The 15,474-nt window shown below is 48.3% G+C and overlaps 5 pseudogenes; 4 read left to right on the top strand and 1 right to left on the bottom strand.

Moving 5' to 3' along the window:
* The first annotated feature begins 5,623 nt into the window (after window positions 1-5,623).
* On the top strand, window positions 5,624-5,742 carry LOC143936309 (5S ribosomal RNA; annotated as a pseudogene).
* Window positions 5,743-6,065: 323 nt separating this feature from the next.
* On the top strand, window positions 6,066-6,184 carry LOC143937015 (5S ribosomal RNA; annotated as a pseudogene).
* A 4,438-nt stretch (window positions 6,185-10,622) lies between these two features.
* On the bottom strand, window positions 10,623-10,741 carry LOC143936502 (5S ribosomal RNA; annotated as a pseudogene).
* Window positions 10,742-14,983: 4,242 nt separating this feature from the next.
* LOC143936499 (5S ribosomal RNA) lies at window positions 14,984-15,102 on the top strand (annotated as a pseudogene).
* Window positions 15,103-15,197: 95 nt separating this feature from the next.
* LOC143936688 (5S ribosomal RNA) lies at window positions 15,198-15,317 on the top strand (annotated as a pseudogene).
* The last annotated feature ends 157 nt before the right edge of the window (window positions 15,318-15,474 follow it).

Below are 15,474 nucleotides of genomic sequence, written 5' to 3'. Positions count from 1 at the left end.
TCTCTGAATACACTAAACTCTCTGTATACCACAGCCTGTCTTCTGTATACACTAGACTGTAAAAACTAGCTAGAATACACCAGCCTGTCTTCTGTACCCACTAGACTCTCTGTATACACTACCCAGTCTTCTGTATAGAATGTCAGCTTTCATGCCCTTTCTGTCACTGACCTTTCTGTATACACTCGACTCTCTCTATACACTAACCTCTCTATATACACTAACATCTTTGTATTTGTCTTTAAACTAGCCTCTCTGTGTACCCCAGCCTCACTGTTTACTCTAGCATCTCTGTATACTCAAGCCTATCTACATACACGAAACCTGTATTCTGTATTCACTAGCCTTTCTTCTGTATGCTGTAGTCTTCTATATATACCAGCTTCTCTGTACACCCTAGCACTGTAACAGTACTAGGTTCCTGTATTACAGAAACAGAACACCAGCAATAAGGTGTATACTGTGCAGGAGGCACACAACACCGACTCTAACTTCTGCACTGCAGATGCATGTATTGCAGAAATTGAACACCAGTAATAAAGGGTAGCTTCAGGTGTGTACTGTGCAGGAGGCACATAACACCCATTGTAACAGTGCTAGGTTCCCAAGCAGTAAAGACACTGTCCCTGCCTATCGTCCTCTTTCCCTGACCACCGCAACACACTATACAAGGCCGCCATGCTGGCGGCCTTATATAGTGTGGGGTGTGTACTAAACTCCCTGAGCTATAATTGGCCGCAGGAATCCTGCCTGTGGTGAATTGTGGCTCTCCTCACACAGGATGTCACATCTGTTCTTATTATATAGAACCTATTATGCTCCTCGTAAACTTTTTCAGTTTGGCCAAACGGCCGGACGCAAGTTGCCCCCGGTGCGGGAACATGGGGGGAGACATGATGCACATGTTTTGGAGATACCCGAAGTTGATCCGCTACTGGACAGAGGTGACAGGAACCATTGATCGGGTGGTTGGAACCTCCACCATGATGGAGGCAAAGTATTGTCTCCTGGGATTAGTTGAAGGAGTTGGAAACCCGGGAAGTAGCCAGATGGCAGTTCTGAGATGCCTATTTCAGGCAAGGAAACTGATTGCCCAACCCTGCTTAGCCTCCAATGTTGGCAATGACTTGTTTTTTTTCGCTTGTTTCCCAAGATGACCATGTTGGCGTTTGTCAAGATGGTTGAGAGTGCCCGAAGAGATCGCCTATGGCCCCATCACCTTGAAAGTGCCTGATCTTGTCTGATCTCGGAGGCTAAGCATTGTCGGGCCTGATTAGTAACTGGATGGGAGACCAACTGGGAATACCAGGTGCCGTAGCATTCTTTTTATGTTGTTGGCGTTGACATGCTTTTTTTTTCCGCTTGTTTCCCAAGGGGATCATCTTGGCATTTGTCAAGAGGGCTGAGAGAGCCCAAAGAAATCTCCTACGGCCACATCCCCCTGAAAGCGCCCGATCTCATCTGATCTCAGAGGCTAAGCAGGGTCCGGCCTGGATAGTACTTTGACCTGTTTTTCTTTCGCTTGTTTCCCAAGGTGACCATTTTAGCATCAGTCAAGAGTTTTGAGTATGTCCCAAAGCGTTCGCCTGAGGTCACATCACCCTGAAAGCGCCCGATCTCAGAGGCTAAGCAGGGTCTGGGTCAGATGGGAGACCGCCAGGGTCTATGTTGTTGGCGTTGACCTTTTTTTTTTCACTTGTTTCCCAAGATAACCATCTTGGTATTTGTCAAGAGGGTTGAGAGTGTCTAAATAGAACACCTATGGCCACATCACCCTGAAAGTGCACAATCTCATCTGATCTCGGAGGCCTAGCAGTGTACGGCCTGGTTAATACCTGTATGGGAGACCATCTGTGAATACCAGGTGCCGTAGGCTTCTTTTTATGTTGTTGGCATTTACCTGTTTATTTTCGCTTGTTTCCCAAGGTGACCATCTTGGTGTTTAACAAGAGGGTTGAGAGTGCCCAAAGAGATCACCTACGGCCCCATCACCCTGAAAGCGCCCAATCTCATCTGATCTCAGAGGCTAAACAGTGTCGGGCCTAGTTAGTACCTGAATGGGAGACCGCCTGGAAATACCAGGTGCCATAGACTTCTTTTTTTGTTGTTGGCTTTGAACTGTTTTTTTCGCTTGTTTCTCAAGGCGACCATCTTGGCGTTTGTCAAGAGGGTTGGCCGTGTCTTGAAGAGAACGCTTACGGCCACATCACACTGAAAGCACCGGATCTCGTCTGATTTCAGAGGCTTAGCAGCATCAGGCCTGGTTAGTACCTGGATGGGAGACTGCCTGGGAAGACCAGGTTACATAAAAGGATCTGGTCTGGTAGTGTCTTGATTGGGAGATCGCCTGGGAATACCGGATGCCGTAGGATTCTTTTTATGTTGTTGGCTTTGACCTGTTTTTTTTCCCTTTTTTCCCAAGGTGACCATCTTGGCATTTGTCAAGAGGGTTAAGAGTGCACAAAGAAATTGCCTACGGGCACAACACCCTGAAAGCGCCCAATCTCGTTTGGTCTCAGAGGCTAAGCAGGGTTGGGCCTGGTTTGTACCTGGATGGGAGACCGCCTGGGTTTTCCAAATGCTGCAGGCTTCTTTTTATGTTGTTGGCGTTGACTTGTTTTTTTTGTTTGTTTCCCAAGGTGACCATCTTGGCGTTTGTCAAGAGGGTTGAGCGTGCATTTGATCTCAGAGGCTAAGCAGGGTTGGGACCTGGTTAGTACCGGGATGGGAGACCGCCTGGGATTTCTCGATGCCATAGGCTTTTTTTTTAAGTTGTTGGCATTGACTTATTTTTTTTTTTTGTTTTATTCTTTTATTAAGTATACGTAGAACAATATAAATATAACAGTCAACCATACAGCATGACCCAGGGTCACAATTACATGCTAACAAAAAATAGGCAGCCAAATAACTCTGGGTTCTCAGAGGGGAGTCCTACAGTTTCATGCAGAAAATAGAGAAACCCCACCTCCGACATGTAGTACAGTATAACTAGTGCAGCTCCGTTCGGACAAATGTAATCATGGAGAACAACTGGGACCACAGAGAGCCAGCTTATCATGACCTACGTGAACCAGAGCAAAATATGAGCCGGTCATGTCCAGAACCCTGGGGTTCTTCTGGGTCCCGAAGGCTAGTAAGGAGACAAGGCATAGTCAAAAGGGAGGACGGGGGAAGAAGAGAGTGCAAAGACGGAGAGAGAGGAGGTGGGGGGATGGCGACGGGGAAAAAAAGAAAAATAAAGACAAAAAGGAGGGGGGGAATGCCACCCAGGGCAGACATGGCCTACGTAGGTAAACGTTAGATGTTCAGTCGTTTTCTGGGACGGAGGCACTGCTCACCTCCCGAATGTAGTCTCGAGTACCAGTAAAATACGTCCAGGGCCTCCATGTAACACTAAATGCCTCTTCAGTGTTGTGAAGGGTGGCGGTCAATTCTTCCATCCGGAGAATATGATTGACTTTGGAATACCACAGCACCTTGGATGGGGGCTGAGGCTGCCTCCACAGTACGGGAATGCAGGCCCGGGCGGCATTCAGGAGTTGCATCGTGAGGGTTTTTTTGTATTTTCGAACAGGCTGTTCGGTCAAGTGTAGAAGGCACGCTACTGGGAACCCAAAAGTTCCTCAAGGTCGGGCATGCCCAGAAAAGGTGTCCCATGGTCCCCATATCTGAATTTCACCTCCAACAAACATCCGGGATCGATCTATCCATTTTATTCAGAAGGTATGGGACTCTATACCAGCGTGAGACTATCTTGTATCTTGATATTGGTTTGCGATGGAAGCTTTATGTACTAAGGTCAGGATCTTCCCTATCTGTTGTGGGGTAAATGTGATGCCTAAGTCCCTCTCCCATTTGTGGATAAATGGTGGGGGTCGACTCCTCCTCCTGACTACTCAATAGGTTGTACAGGAGGGAGAGGGTGTGTCGCACAGGTTCCCTTTTGTGACAGATGGATTTATAGGGTGTCAGGTCTCTAGGAGTGTAGGGGGCCCTTTGTATGGCCAGAAGAAAGTGACGAAGTTGATAAGCACTAAACAAGTCAAGCGGAGGGTCAGAAAGCTCGGCGACAGTTTACGTGGTCGGGAGCCCTCCCGTGGGCCACACCTCTCCCAGACGCTGTTTCCCCACCACTGTCAACTGTCACAGTTTCTTGTTGGTAAATCCCGATGGGAAGTCTGGATTACCTATAACCGGAGTCATTGGTGATGGCAGGGGAGCAATGTGTGTGCAGCGGAACAACCTCCGCACAACAGCCAACGTAGCTCCCACTACGGGGTGACCTCTGAGGTCTTTTGGTAGGGAGGACAGGAGCCACGGGGAGGTCAATAGGGGAATGGATCCATCCTCAATCTCCATCTCCACCCACTGCTTGTGTGGGCCATTACAATGCCAATCAACGACTCTCGCTAGCAGAGTCACTCTGTAGTATTGTCTGAGATCTGGGAGACCCAGACCCCCCTTGTCCTTTGGTCTGGCAAGCAATTGCAAACGGGCTCTGGGCGGTTTGCGCGCCCAAATAAAGTCCCGGAGCAGCACCTGCAGTTGTCTGAAAAAAATTGGGGGTAACCGGATCGGTAATGTCTGGAACATGTATAAGATCCGAGGGAGGGCCATCATTTTGAATGCATTACAGCGCCCGAACCAGGTCAGTGTTAAAGCATTCCAGTTTCCCAAATCAGATTTCAGTCTATCCAGGAGAGGGACAAAATTAAGCAGGTACAATTGCGCTAAATCCGCTGCGATGTCAACGCCCAGTTAATGTATAGATTTTTCAGCCCAGTAGAATGGAAAAGAGGAGCGGAGCCTCTTGGCCTCACCATCCGGAACCGATATATTCAATACATATAGGCTGCCGTGTCGCTGTAGAGACGCAAGTATTTTGGGAAGCAAAATGTGTGGATTGGAGACGGAAAAAATTAGATCGTCAGCGTACGCCGCAATTTTGTGGTGTGCCGAGGGTTTGGATATGCCAGTAATATTCGGGTCATTCCGAACGTGACACATAAGTGGTTCCAGTGTCAGAATTAAAATTAGGGGAGACAGAGGGCACCCCTGCCTCGTCCCATTAGTGATGGGGAAAGAGTCCGAGCACCACTCGGTCACCCGTACCGCTGCCGATGGCGTGGAGTAAAGCGACATTACCCAGCTCATCATGTTGGGGCCAAGACCTATATGTTCCAGGGTGGCCTGCATAAAGTGCCAGGCCACCCTGTCAAAGGCCTTCTCCGTGTCCGTTGACAACATAAGCAAGGGCCTTCCCTGTACATGCGCCGCATGGATTAAATTGAGGACTCGGGCCGTATTGTCTCTAGCTTCCGACTTATTTTTATTTTTTTGCTTGTTTCCCAAGGTGACCATCTTGGCGTTTGTCAAGAGGGTTGAAAGTGCCTGAAGAGATTGCCTACGGGCACATCACCCTGAAAGCACCCGATCTCGTTTGATGTTGGAGGCTAATAGAGTCGGGCCTTGTTAGTACCTGGATGGGAGACCGCCTGGGAATACCAGGTGTCGTAGACTTCTTTTTATGTTGTTGGCGTTGACCTGTTTTTTTTTCGCTTATTTCCCAAAGTGACCATCTTGGTGTTTGTCAAGAGGGTTGAGAGTGCCTGAAGAGATTGCCTATGGCCACATCACTCTGAAAGCACCCAATCTTGTCTGATCTTGGAGGTTAAGAAGAGTCGGGCCTGGTTAGTACCTGGATGGGAGACCACCTGGGATTACCAGTTATTGTAGGCTTCTTTTTATGTTGTTGGCGTTGATTCGTTTTTTTTTTTTTTGCTTGTTTCCCAAGGTGACCATCTTGGCATTTGTCAAGAGGGTTGAGAGTGCCCAAAGAGATCGCTTACAGCAGCATCACCCTGAAAGAGCCCTATCTCTTCTCTTTTCTGAGGCTAAGAAGGGTTGGGCCTTGTTAGTACCTGGATGGGAGATGGCGTTGGAATACCAGGTGCCGTATTCTTCTTTTTATGTTGTTGACATTGACCTGTTTTTTTTTCACTTGTTTCCCAAGGTGACCATCTTGGCATTTGTCAAGAGGGTTGAGAGTGCCCGAAGAGATCACCTACGGCCCCATCACCCTGAAAGCGCCCAATCTCATCTGATCTCGGATGCTAAACAGTGTCGGGCCTGGTTAGTACCTGGATGGGAGACCGCCTGGGAATACCAGGTGCCATAGGCTTCTGTTTTTTTTGTTTTTTTATTTAGTAGTATGCGACATACAATGCAAAGGCAACTTCACAGAATGTGTGATACAAATAGTTACAAACAAACGATCATATTGCATGTCTACCCAATTACCCAAGTAGGACAGCGCGTTAAACACAGTGTACATCTGGTAAGCGCTATAGCATAATTGTGCTGTTTTAGTATACCCTTCCTGTACTGTTGAGTGCGGACAACCCTTAATTTCCCTCTCCCCCTGGGGTTGAGGTGCCCGGCCTCTTTTTCCCTTTACCTTTCCTTGCATTTGCCCTTCCTTTCTCCCCCTTAGTTCCCACCATGCATTACCTACCCAAAACCTACCTTGGTTCAACTTTCTTTGCTTTTCTCTGATGTCCCTCCCCGAGGAGCGATGGCAGACTCAGTCAAGGTCACCTCTCTAAACGTTAAGGGACTGAACTCCCCTGAAAAACGGTGGATCCTCCTGTGAGAACTGAACACATCCTGTACTGATGTGGCCTTTATACAAGAAACACATTTTAAAAATACTAGCCTCCCCTTTCTATGGTCGAGATCCTTCCCTAAGGTCTACCACTCTACTAACCCCTCCTCTCCATTCTGATCTCTAGCAGGCTCCCCTGGGTTCTCCAGGATTCTCTGGTGGACCCTGGGGGCCAATATCTTTTTCTTAGGGGCCACATTGGAGAGCGCCTTTTTACATTTGCCACTGTGTACGCTCCCAATGATCACCAAGACACGTTCCTCAGAACTACCCTGCACAGATGATGTGACTTTCGGGAGGGCCAATTGATATTAGGTGGGGACTTTAATGTCCCCTTTCGCCATCGGTTGACACTTCTGCCTCTTGCTCCTCGCTCCCTACCCCTCACCTAGGTCTCTATTCTGGCACCTTAATGAGAGCCTGCTCCAGATACCGGAAGTTTTAGCAGATGTGACCAGGGAATTGGACCTTTATTTCCAAGAAAACTAAAGCAGGACTGTGACCCGGGGATAATTTGGGAGGCTCACAAGTCAGTACTCCGCAGGGTACTTATCAGGCACGGGGCGCGCATCAAACGAGCACGGAAGGAACAGCTTGCTAATCTGTTTCCTGAACTTGCCTCTGTGGAAGCGAAACATAAACATACCCCCTTACGGACCTTAGAGATTGAATTGGGGACACTCCATACCCATATTGCTGTCCTACTCCATTATAAAGCGAAAGCGGCACTCCAGTTTTGTCGTAAACTGACGTAGGAGTCAGAGGACAAATGCAGAAAAATCTTAGCCAGGTCGGTAAAGGAGTTGAAATCTGGCTCTTACATACCACAGTTGATAGATGAGAATGGCCAGAGGGCCTCTACCCCAACCCAAATAGTCGAAGTCTTTGAAAAATGTTACTCTGATCTCTACAACCTGCCCGATTCAGGGTCTGGACAGGACAATATAGACAGATATGTAACCGGTTCTGGTCTACCAACCCTCTCATCGGAATCACGGGAGTACTTGGAGGACCCGATCACACTGGAAGAAGTCCAGACGGCCGTGGGACCTCCGAAGGTGGGTAAGGCTCCGGGCCCTGACGGATATACCGCACAATACTTTAAGACCTTCCTCCCTATTCTCGGCCCGCGCTTGGTGAATTTATTTAATACTCTGAGCTCGAATGGGGATTTTCCTGAGGATACCCTTAGAGCCCACATCTCGTTGATACCTAAGGAGGGCAAAGACCCAGGCCTATGTGGGAGCTACAGACCCATTTCCCTCCAAAATTCGGTCCTAAAACTATTCTCTAACTCCTCGCCACGTGATTGGCACATCACTTGTAGTCCCTTATACATATTGACCAGTTAGGTTTTATTCCCACCAGGGAAGATAGGGACAACACCACTAAGGTGCTTACCCTGATCCGTAAAGCAAAGTCATCTGGGACCCCTTGTCTTTTCATGAGTACTGATATTGACCAGTTAGGTTTTATTCCCACCAGGGAAGATAGGGACAACACCACTAAGGTGCTTACCCTGATCCGTAAAGCAAAGTCATCTGGGACCCCTTGTCTTTTCATGAGTACTGATGCCGAGAAGGCTTTTGATCGGATCAAATGGACATTAATGTTCTCGGTCCTTCGCCATATAGGTCTGAGTGAACGGATGCTGGCATGGATAAGTAAGATATACTCACGTACTTACATTCCACCGGACATCGCGCGTACGTTTATGTTGAACTTCCCCCCACCCCTTGTCACTAAGATCCGCAGTTTGCTTCACGGGTGGCATTCTGGCCTCCATTCCTGGTTCAGCAGATGCAATCTCATTAAAATGAACATACTCCCTAAATTTACTTATCTTTTCCAAGCTCTCCCGATCCAGATTCCAGTCCTGTTTTTTAAGCAAGCTCAATCCTTGCTCACTCAATTTAACTGGGCCCACAAAAATCCCAGACTTAAGCGGTCACAGCTGACATTGTCTAAACAACAGGGAGGGTTGGTTCTCCCTAACTTGCGACGCTACTACCTGGCCTCCCATCTGGGGCGTGTATTGGACTGGAATCGAAATAAATTTTCTAAGCTCACTCCCGAATCCCGCTAAGAAGCGCCATGTGGTGCTATAAGTATTTACCCACAGAATTTATGTCACATCCCACTATAGGGGCTTAGTTGAAAGTCAGTCACCTGATCGCTACCCAAAACACACTCACGTCTTTGACTTCCCCCCTATTCCCTATACGTGGCCATCCAACCTTTGAACTGGGGACCCACTTAGAAATTCCAACCTAGACAATGCGTCTAAATTCGTCATTGATGGAAAATGGCCTTCTTTCTCAACCCTAACAGATCCGACAGGGCTTTTCCAACTGCCTTTTTGGAGAGCGGCGCAACGACATCATTTTCTCCATTCCATCCCCAATCCTCAAACGTTCGCCCGCCCTCAGACGGAGTTTGAGACTCTATGCAGGAGCGAAGGCCCTTTGGCCCACATTCTCTCTCAAACAGATTACCCACACTTAACCTGTCTGGCCAACTGGGAAAAGGACCTTAATTGCTAATTTTCCCCAGCACAGAGACAACGCATTATCACTTTGGCTCTCAAAATGTCGCTGTGCACGAAGATACAGGAGACGAATTTTAAACTTCTCACCAGGTGGTATTTGACACCATCAAAGCTGCAGAAATGTTTCCCCTCTTCCTCGAACATATGCTGGAGGTGTGGAGAAGAAGAGGGCACGTTGCTGCACATTTTTTGGTCCTGCCTCAGCTTGGTGGACTTCTGGACAGAGATCCGATGCATGACACAAAAATTCACAGACTTCTCCATCCAGGAAGAGGCTGCATTCTTTCTCTTGTACCATTCACAGATTCCCATTAAGAAGTACAAAAAAATCTATTTTACGGCATGTGATTAATGTGGCGAAATCCTGCATCCCTCTCTATTGGAAAAAATGTTCCCCCCCTTTCATTACTCACTGGCTTAGGAAAATAGAGGACATTAAAAAAAATGGAGGACTTGATCCTCACATCACAAGGTAAACAAGAATTTTTTAAACAAACCTGAGACATCTGGAATACCTTTATATTCTCGCTAGAAGGATGTCGCCTGCTACCGCCTTAGTGCTCTGAGCTTTCCTTGACTGGCCCCTTGGACAGTGGCTGCCATCGTGTCTCGTCCCCTCTTCTCCTTTTCTGATCTTTCAACCCTTCTCTTTTCGGCCTTCCTCCCCTATCTCTCACCCCCTCCACCCCCTCTCTCTTTTGGAAAGAGTGGAAAATTGGGAATGACGGCCCCACACCCCCCTCTGGATGGATTATGCCGGAGGGACCTGGGGTTTGTGTGACCCTGGATCTTGGTACAGTACTTTATCCGTGCCTCGAATCATTGTGATTGATGGAAGGCAGACTCACAGTTGCGAATATACCTGTATCAAGTATTGTTCAGCTGCTTTTTGCTCTGTATTTCTCTGTTGCATTATGTACTCTGGGGACCGTCTTCCCCTATTTGGAGAAAAAATTATATTTGAAAAAAAAAAGAAGCCTACGACACCTGGTATTCCCAGGTGGTTTCCCATCCAGGCATTAACCAGGCCTGACCCTGCTTAGCCTCCAAGATCAGACGAGATGGAACAGATTCAGGGTGATGTGGCCATAGCCGATATCTTCAGGCACTCTCAACTCTCTTGACAAACACCAAGATGGTCACCTTGGAAACAAGCGGAAAAAAATAGGTAAACGGCCACAACATAAAAAGAAGCCTACGGCATCTGGAAATCCCAGGCGGTCTCCCATCCAGGTACTAAACTGGTCCCAACCCTGCGTAGCCTCTGAGATCAGATGAGATTGGGCTCTTTTAGGGTGGTGTGGCCGTAGGAGATTTCTTCAGGCACTCTCAACCTTGACTAACGCCAATATGGTCACCTTGGGAAACAAACAAAAAAATCAAGTCAACGCCAACAACATGAGAAGAAGTCTACAGCACCTAGTATTCCCAGGTGGTCTCCCATCCAGGTATTAACAAGGCCCGACCCTGTTTAGTCTCTGAGATCAGACGAGATCTGGTGCTTTCAGGGTTATGTGGCCATAGGCGAGCTCTTCAAGCACTCTCAACCCTCTTGACAAACACCAAGATGGTCACCTTGGTAAACAAACAAAAAAAAAAAACAAGTCAACGCCAACAACATAAAAATAAGCCTTCAGCACCTAGTATTCCCAGGTGGTCTCCAATCCAGGTACTAGCAAGGCCCGACCCTGTTTAGCCTCTGAGATCAGAGGAGATCGGGCGCTTTCAGGCTTATGTGCCCATAGGCAATCTCTTTGGGCACTCTCAACCCTCTTGACAAATGCCAAGATGGTCACCTTGGGAAACAAGCGGAAAAAAAACAAAACGAATCAAGGCCAACAACATAAAAAGAAGCCTACAATAACTGGTATTCCCAGGTGGTCTCCCATCCAGGTACTAACCAGGCCTGACTCTTCTTAGCCTCCAAGATCAGACGAGATTGGGTGCTTTCAGAGTGCTCGGACTCTTTCCCCATCACTAATGGGACGAGGCAGGGGTGCCCTCTGTCTCCCCTAATTTTTATTCTGACACTGGAACCACTTATGTGTCACGTTCGGAATGACCCGAATATTACTGGCATATCCAAACCCTCGGCACACCACAAAATTGCGGCGTACGCTGACGATCTAATTTTTTTCGTCTCCAATCCACACATTTCGCTTCCCAATATACTCGTGGCTCTCCGGCGATACGGCATTATATCAAACTATAAAATCAATTGCACCATCGGCTGTATTGAATACCTATGTGAACCAGAGTAAAATATGAGCCGGTCGTGTCCAGAACCCTGGGGTTCTTCTGGGTCCCAAAGGCTAGTAAGGAGACAAGGCATAGTGAAAAGTGAGGACGGGGGAAGAAGAGAGTGCAAAGACGGAGAGAGAAGAGGGGGGGAGGGGATGGCGGCGGGGAAAAAAAGAAAATAAAGACAAAAAGGGAAGGGGGGGAATGCCACCCAGGGCAGACTTGGCCTACGTAGGTAAACGTTAGATGTTCAGTCGTTTTCTGGGACAGGGGCGCTGCTCACCTCCCAAATGTAGTCTCAAGTACCAGTAAAATACCTCCAGGGCCTCCATGTAACACTAAATGCCTCTTCAGTGTTGTGAAGGGTGGCGGTCAATTCTTCCATCCGGAGAATATGATTGACTTTGGAATACCACAGCACCTTGGATGGGGGCTGAGGCTGCCTCCACAGTGTGGGAATGCAGGCCCGGGCGGCGTTCAGGAGTTGCATCGCGAGGGTTTTTTTGTATTTTCGAACAGGCTGTTCGGTCAAGTGTAGAAGGCACGCTGCTGGGTTGTCTGCGATATCTACATTTCTGAGAGTTTTTATCGTCCCGGTCACCTCCACCCAAAAGTTCCTCAAGGCCGGGCATGCCCAGAAAATGTGTCCCATGGTCCCCGTATCTGAATTGCACCTCCAACAAACATCCGGAATCGATCTATTCATTTTATTCAGAAGGTATGGGACTCTATACCAGCGTGAGACTATCTTGTATCCTGATTCTTGATATTGGTTTGCGATGGAAGCTTTATGTACTAATGTCAGGATCTTCCCTATCTGTTGTGGGGTAAATGTGATGCCAAATGCAATCTCCCATTTGTGGATAAATGGTGGGGTCGACTCCTCCTCCTGACTACTTAATAGGTTGTACAGGAGGGAGAGGGTGTGTTGCACAGGTTCCTTTTTGTGACAGATGGATTCATAGGGCGTCAGGTCTCTAGGAGTGTATGGGGCCCTTTGTATGGCCAGAAGAAAGTGACGAAGTTGATAAGCATTAAACAAGTCAAGCGGAGGGTCAGAAAGCTCGGCGACAGTTTGCGTGGTCGGGAGCCCTCCCGAGGACCACACCTCTCCCAGACGCTTTTTCCCCACCACTGTCAACTGTCGCAGTTTCTTGTTGGTAAATCCCGGTGGGAAGTCTGGATTACCTATAACCGGAGTCATTGGTGACGGCAGGGGAGCAATGTGTGTGCAGCGGAACAACCTCCGCACAACAGCCAACGTAGCTCCCACTACGGGGTGATCTCTGAGGTCTTTTGGTAGGGAGGACAGGAGCCACGGGGAGGTCAATAGGGGAATGGATCCATCCTCAATCTCCATCTCCACCCACTGCTTGTGTGGGCCATTACAATGCCAATCAACGACTCTCGCTAGCAGAGTCGCTCTGTTGTATTGTCTCAGATCTGGGAGACCCAGACCCCCCTTGTCCTTTGGTCTGGCAAGCAATTGCAAACGGGCTCTGGGCGGTTTGCGCGCCCAAATAAAGTCCCGGAGCAGCACCTGCAGATGTCTGAAAAAGATTGGGGGTAACCGGATCGGTAATGTCTGGAACAAGTATAAGATCCCTCTCCCATTTGTGGATAAATGGTGGGGGTCGACTCCTCCTCCTGACTACTTAATAGGTTGTACAGGAGGGAGAGGGTGTGTCGCACAGGTTCCTTTTTGTGACAGATGGATTCATAGGGCGTCAGGTCTCTAGGAGTGTAGGGGGCCCTTTGTATGGCCAGAAGAAAGTGATGAAGTTGATAAGCACTAAACAAGTCAAGCAGAGGGTCAGAAAGCTTGGCGACAGTTTGCGTGGTCGGGAGCCCTCCCGAGGGCCACACCTCTCCCAGACGCTGTTTCCCCACCACTGTCAACTGTCGCAGTTTCTTGTTGGTAAATCCCGATGGGAAGTCTGGATTACCTATAACCGGAGTCATTGGTGACGGCAGGGGAGCAATGTGTGTGCAGCGTAACAACCTCCGCACAACAGCCAACGTAGCTCCCACTACGGGGTGACCTCTGAGGTCTTTTGGTAGGGAGGACAGGAGCCACGGGGAGGTCAATAGGGGAATGGATCCATCCTCAATCTCCATCTCCACCCACTGCTTGTGTGGGCCATTACAATGCCAATCAACGACTCTCGCTAGCAGAGTCACTCTGTAGTATTGTCTCAGATCTGGGAGACCCAGACCCCCTTGTCCTTTGGTCTGGCAAGCAATTGCAAACGGGCTCTGGGCGGTTTGCGCGGTCAAATAAAGTCCCGGAGCAGCACCTGCAGTTGTCTGAAAAAAATTGGGGGTAACCGGATCGGTAATGTCTGGAACAAGTATAAAATCCGCGGGAGGGCCGTCATTTTGAATGCATTACAGCGCCTGAACCAGGTCAGTGTTAAAGCATGCCAGTTTCCCAAATCAGATTTCAGTCTATTCAGGAGAGGGACAAAATTAAGCGGGTACAATTGCGCCAAATCCGCTGCGATGTCAACGCCCAGGTAACGTATAGATTTTTCAGCTCAGTAGAATGGAAAAGCGGAGCGTAGCCTCTTGGCCTCACCATCCGGGACCGATATATTCAATACAGACAAAGGTGCAATTGATTTTATAGTTTGATAGGCTGCCGTATCGCTGGAGAGTCGCGAGTATATTGGGAAGCGATATGTGTGGATTGAAGACGAAAGAAATTAGATCGTCAGCGTACGCCGCAATTTTGTGGTGTGCCGAGGGTTTGGATATGCCAGTAATATTCGGGTCATTCCGAACGTGACACATAAGTGGTTCCAGTGTCAGAATAAAAATTAGGGGAGACAGAGGGCACCCCTGCCTCGTCCCATTAGTGATGGGGAAAGAGTCCGAGCACTCTGAAAGCACCCAATCTCGTCTGATCTTGGAGGCTAAGAAGAGTCAGGCCTGGTTAGTACCTGGATGGGAGACCACCTGGGAATACCAGTTATTGTAGGCTTCTTTTTATGTTGTTGGCCTTGATTCGTTTTTGTTTTTTTTCGCTTGTTTCCCAAGGTGACCATCTGGGCATTTGTCAAGAGGGTTGAGAGTGCCCAAAGAGTTCGCTTACAGCAGCATCACCCTGAAAGAGCCCTATCTCTTCTCATCTCTGAGGCTAAGAAGGGTTGGGCCTAGTTAGTCCCTGGATGGGAGATGGCTTTGGAATACCAGGTGCCGTAGTCTTCTTTTTATGTTGTTGACATTGACCTGTTTTTTTTTCGCTTGTTTCCCAAGGTGACTATCTTGGCATTTGTCAAGAGGGTTGAGAGTGCCCAAAGAGATTGCCTATGGGCACATAAGCCTGAAAGCGCCCGATCTCCTCTGATCTCAGAGGCTAAACAGGGTCGGGCCTTGCTAGTACCTGGATTGGAGACCAACTGGGAATACTAGGTGCTGGAGGCTTATTTTTATGTTGTTGGCGTTGACTTGTTTTTTTTTTTTTTTGTTTACCAAGGTGACCATCTTGGTGTTTGTCAAGAGGGTTGAGAGTGCTTGAAGAGCTCGCCTATGGCCACATAACCCTGAAAGCACCAGATCTCGTCTGATCTCAGAGACTAAACAGGGTCGGGCCTTGTTAATACCTGGATGGGAGACCACCTGGGAATACTAGGTGCTGTAGACTTCTTCTCATGTTGTTGGCGTTGACTTGATTTTTTTGTTTGTTTCCCAAGGTGACCATATTGGCGTTAGTCAAGGTTGAGAGTGCCTGAAGAAATCTCCTACGGCCACACCACCCTGAAAGAGCCCAATCTCATCTGATCTCAGAGGCTAAGCAGGGTTGGGACCAGTTTAGTACCTGGATGGGAGACCGCCTGGGATTTCCAGATGCTGTAGGCTTCTTTTTATGTTGTGGCCATTGACCTATTTTTTTCTGCTTGTTTCCAAGGTGACCATCTTGGTGTTTGTCAAGAGAGTTGAGAGTGCCTGAAGATATTGGCTACGGCCACATCACCCTGAATCTGTTCCATCTCATCTGATCTTGGAGGCTAAGCAG

The sequence above is a fragment of the Lithobates pipiens genome, unplaced genomic scaffold (assembly GCF_037356315.1).
Source record: "Lithobates pipiens isolate NorthernLeopardFrog02 unplaced genomic scaffold, aLitPip1_a1.2 Scaffold_28, whole genome shotgun sequence".
NCBI lineage: Eukaryota > Metazoa > Chordata > Amphibia > Anura > Ranidae > Lithobates > Lithobates pipiens.
Note: the sequence above shows the minus strand (reverse complement) of the source record. Positions and strands in the feature narration are given on the sequence as shown.